Here is a 5,707-nt window from a genome sequence, read left to right on the forward strand (position 1 = left end):
GATGTACAAAATGTGATATATTCATTCAATGTAATACAATTCAGGAATCAAAAGGAAAGAACTGGGATGCAAGATTGGTTCAATATCTGAAAATCAACTAATGTAATACATTCTACCAATAGAATAAAAAACAAAATTTACATGATCATCTCAATAGACAAAGATGTATTTTACAAGACCCAACACCCTTTTGTGATAAAAAAAAAAAAACTCAACAATTAGGAATAGAAACTTCTTCAACCTGATAAGGGACATCTATGAAAAATAAACAGCCAACATCATACTTAATGGTGAAAGACTGAATGCTTTCCTCCTAAGATCAGGAAGAAGACAAGATATCTAATCTCACCACTTCTAGTTAACATAGTGATGGAGGCACTACCCAGGCTGATTTAGGCAAGAAAAAGAAATAAAAGGTGGGAGGCATAGTTTTTGAGGTGCTAGTCTGCTGTACTCCCCCTTTGCCTGACAAAGAAATAAAACCACTGTTTCTTTCTCCTCCATAATTCTGTCTCCATATTTCTATTTGTCATTGGAACACAGAGAGCAAAAATTTTGACATCATTTTGCCTAATAGACCCCCACCATCCTCTAAAGGAAAGTGACCTTGCAATAACAAACCTGCTTTTTGGTATAGTATAACTTCCTTGATCAGCTTCGTTTGGCCAACAAAAGTCTCATTTTGTATAGCCCCTTGGAGTGCATTTCTGTCTGCTAGGTCAGATGCTGCCTGATTCATGAATTGTTGAATAAAGCCAAGGAGATATTTTTAAAAGAAAAAAAGGCATCCAAATTGGGAAAGAAAAAAGTAAAACTATTTCTATTTACAGATGACATCATCTTGTATATAAGAAATCCACTAGAAATTATTATAACTGATAAACAAGTTCAGCAAGGTTACAGGACACAAGATCACTATTTAAAAAAATCAATTTTATTTTTATACTCCTGTACAGAACAATAAATATCTATGAAAAAGTGAAATAGGCCAGTCTCAAAAAGACAAATATTGTATGATTCCACTTAAATAAAATACCTAGACTAGTTAAATTAATTGAAACAGAAAGCAGAATGGTGGTTGCCAGGGGCTGGAGAGAGCGGTAGAATGGGGAGTTAGTATTTAATGAGTCTAGAGTTTCAATTTGAGAAGATGGAAAATGTACTGTCGCTGGATAGTGGTTATGTAAGGGAATGTATTTTAATACCCCTGAACTGTACACTTAAAAACATTTAAAATGGTAACTTTTATGTTATGTTTATTTTATCGCAATAAAAAGAAAAAAATGAATGAAGTACAGACACACGTGACAACAATTTGTAAACATTACGCTAAGTGAAAGAAACCAATTAGAGAAGCCCACAGAGGAAGTTCCCTGGTGGTTCAGTGGTTAGGACTTGGTGTTTTCACCACTGTGGCCCCGGGCTCAACACCTGGACACGGAACTGAGATCCCACGAGCCGCACAGCCAAAAATCCCCCAAAGTCCACATATTATATGACTGCATTCACATGAAAATTCCCTGTGACTCAGATGGTAAAGAATCTGCCTGCAATGCAGGAGACCTGGAAGATGCCCTGGAGAAGGGAATGGCAACACACTCCAGTATTCTTGCCTGGAGAATTCCATGGACAGAGGAGCCTGTCAGGACACAGTCCATGGGGTTGCAAAGAGTCAGACACAGCTGAGTGACTAACACACACACATTCACATGGAAGGCTAAAATAAGGAAATCTTTTGAGACAGACTAGGGCTAGAAATGAGGGGGGTGAGGGGCAATAAAAGACTGATAGCTAAGGGGCATGCATGCTAAGTCACTTCAGTTGTGTCCAGCGCTGTGCTACCTTGTGGAGTGTCCCTCCAGACTCCTCTGTCCATGGGATTCTCCAGGCAAGAATACTGGAGTGGGTTGCCATGCCCTCCTCCAAGGGGTCTTCTCCACCCAGGGGTCCAACCTGAGGCTCTTACATTTCCTGTTCTGGCAGGCAGGTTCTTTACCACTAGTGCCACTTGGGAAGCCCAATAGCTAAGGTACAAGGTTTCTTTCTTTTAACTGTGCTGGACAGCTTGTGGGATATTAGTTCCCTGACCAGGGGTTGAACCTGGGGCCACCACCCTAATGAAAGTGTCACTGGACCACCAGGGAACTCCTACAAAGTTTCTTTTTGAAGTGATGAAAATGTTCCAAAGTTGACTGCGATGATGGTTGAATGTATCTAAATACACACTAAACACCATTGAAGTGGATGAATTGTTTATGTGAATTATCTCTCATTAGAGCTGTTTTTTAAAAAAGAGGAACAAACTATTGATATATGCTACAACATTGGTGAACCTCAAAAACATTGTTCTAGAGACTTCTGTGGTGGTACAGTGGCTAAGACTCTGGGCTCCCAATGCAGGGGGCCTGGGTTTGATCCCTGGTCAGGGAATTAGATTCCACGTACTGCAGCTAAAGATCACACATGCCTGAAAGAAGTTTGAAGATCCCAAGTGCCATGACTAAAGCCCAGGGCAGCCAAATAAATAAATTAAAAACAAAACGAAACCAAAAAAAACCACTGTGCTAAGTGAAAGAAGTCAGACAAAAAAGACTACTTGTATGACCCCATTTATATGAAAGGTTGTTTTGGAGAAAGAAAAGCAGACGACAGGTGGTGTGGGCAGGCCTACTTCCTGTTCCCTTCCCAGCCTCAAGACTAGAACCACTCCAGGCGACCACTCACACGGTGACCTGCGTGAAATGATGTGGGCAGAGCAAAGCCTGGGTGTGTCAGGGGCCTTGCCCAGTTTCAATCCTAACCACACTTGCCCCCTTGCCCTCCAGCAAATTATCTTGCTGATAATCATGGAGCAACGTGCAGACAGAAAAGAGAAAGTAAGCCAAGAGGGGACTAGCAAGGCAGAACCTGGTGGTGTTAGTGATTTAGTCACTAAGTCATGTCCAATTCTTGTGACTCCATAGACCGAAGCCCACCAGGCTCCTCTGTCCATGGAGTTCTCCAGGCCAGAATACTAGAGTGGGTTGCTATTTCCTTCTCCAGGGGATCTTCCCAACCCAGGGATTAAACCCGGGCCTCCGGTATTGCAGGCGGATTCCTTATCGACCGAGCCACCAGGGAAGCCCCCACAACAGAACCTAGCACTTTGGAAAATGAACACCTAGGAGAACTTTATCCCTCAGAGCTCCTCCACCGCCCTCCTCTCCCTCCGACCCCCTCCTGGGCACTCAGCTGCCTTTGCCCACCCCACTCCTACCAGCTCAGCGAGTGTCTGGTGTGCTCAGCTTACATCAGTCTCAAAACTGTAGTCAGTTTTCAAAGTTGTAGAGTCTTTGGTTGGCCATTCAGGTCTTAGAGAAGTGGGCCATCCTTCCACCCTATGGACTTCAAATCATCTAGTGACCAATGATTTCCTCCTCTCCCTCTTCAGCTCTCCTCTCGTTACCTAGCTGTTACTCCAACAGTTCCCCAAAGTGGAAGGAAGGAGACAAAATTGTACCTTTGGCCCCATTTTTAGAAACCATGGTGTAAAATTTCTCTAGAAAACTGGGTGGAACTAAGGGGCTGAATTATACATATATATAATTTTTTTCAGCTGTGCTAGGACTTCATTGCTGTGTGTGGGCTTTCTCTAGTTGCAGCAAGCAGGGACTACTCTCAAGTCGCGGTGTGCCAGCTTCTCATTGCGGTGACTTCTCTTGTTGTGGAGCGTGGGCTCTAGGGTGCACGGGCTCAGTAGTTGTGGCAGTTTCTTAACCACAGACTTTGGGAAGTCTGCCAAACAGTATTAAATGGAGGAATTATTGGTTTCAAATTATCCTTCCTCCTCTATCTGGGACAATGTAAATTGCTTGTTTGTGGCAGCCAGAAAGGATCCTATTGATAGTATGACTCCTTTGCCAAAATTCTCACTGAAAATTAGGACCCTGCAGGGTTATGAAAATGAGGGGACCACACTCTGCACTACCTTCTCTAGATGGTCAGTGGGAACTAGAGCCTTTCAGATGTGCTTGAGCACCAAGCTGGCCATGGCTGGCAGTGGAAGGTGCTAAAGGAGGAGGAGTGATCTTTAACAGAATTGCCCCTAACATTAACTGCCCCTCTGTTCAAAAGTGGCCTCTCTAAACAGCCCTCCTGTCCTCTGGTTCTTAGATTCCCCACAATTAACTTCATACCAGCCTGCTCATACCCATGCAATGAGAAACATTTATCTTTGTCTAGGATGACATATTTGTTTACAGTGACTAATATAAACTTGCATGTAGCTCCATAGTATTGTTTAGCTGTGTCCTGTATTTCTTGTAACTACATAATTAGAGTCCATGTCTTGACCAATTCAAGTTAAGATTTTTTTTTTGGCAAAAATATTTTATTTTTCATAAGGAGGCACAAAACCTCTAGGTATCTCTCCCGTTGTGAATTAGCAGCCGTTGATGATCAATGCCTAAATGATCCATAAATTATTAGGGGGTGTGAAATGCACACCTACACATCTTAATTTGTAAAAATAGGACCATTAATTTCACTTAAAATTTTTTATTGATGTAGAGTTGACTTACAATGTTGTGTTAGGAGCATTAATTTCTGACATTAGAGAGTCTAGGCTTCTCATTGAGATTAAAAGGGATAATCTTAGTTATCTGTTGAGCTACTTTTCCTTGGGTACTGCACATACTTGTGTGAGGTGTTTACCAATATCATGCCCCTTAAGTGAATGTCGCCGAGTCGTATCCGACTCTTTGCCACCTGATGAACTATACAGTCCATGGAATTCTCCAGGCCAGAATACTGGAGTGGGTAGCCATTCCCTTCTCCAGGGGATCTTCCCAACGCAAGGATCAAACCCAGGTCTCCCACACTGCAGGTGGATTCTTTACCAGCTGAGCCACCAGGGAATGCCCCTTAAACAAACAATAAAACTAAGATACAGAAGTAACCTGCCCAAGATTACACTACTAAAAGTTGGTGGGCTCAGGATTCAAGCTCAGGTCCATTAAACTATAAAACTTATGTTTTCCCACTGCTTCCTTAAAAGATTTATTTCTTGTGTTCCTACTCGAAGCAAGACACTTGCCCAGTAGCACTCTAAATTAATTATTCAACTCTGTGAACAGTACTTTGGTAGTGATATTATTGCCCCCTTTTAATGATAAAGAAGCTGAGGTTCACAGAGGTTAGGTAACTTCCCAAAGGCCATCAGTCTTGGTGTGGCGCGGGTTCCACCCCTGTGTCTGGAAAATCCCCTGGGGAAGGAAATGGCAACCCACTCCAGTATTCTTGCCTGGGAAATCCCACGGACTGAGGGGCATGGAGGGCTACAGTCCATAGTGTCGCGAAGAGTCGGACACGACTTAGGGACTAAACAACAAAAAGCTGCACGTAGCTCGCCCGTCTAGCTTCACATGGCTGGAAGCTTTCAGAATTACTGTGAAACGCATGTGCCTGCTAGTAAACAGTAAACAGATGGGAGCGTGTACTCCAAGTGAGAGAGTATGACTGAAGCTTCACTACAGCTGAGATCAGTCTATTTGCAAGTGAGGCAGCAGAAGCGCACGTAACCAGCAGTGTAACCGTGAGATCCGCATCAGTGCACCTCGTTACGGAGAACCACCCCCCCACCACCACCACCCCGCCGCCCCGAGAGCGGAGCGCACGCGCACAGAAGCCCCGAGACGAGGGCCGGTGCGCACCTGGGAGGTCATCCCAC

Source organism: Dama dama, chromosome 7 (assembly GCF_033118175.1).
Source record: "Dama dama isolate Ldn47 chromosome 7, ASM3311817v1, whole genome shotgun sequence".
NCBI lineage: Eukaryota > Metazoa > Chordata > Mammalia > Artiodactyla > Cervidae > Dama > Dama dama.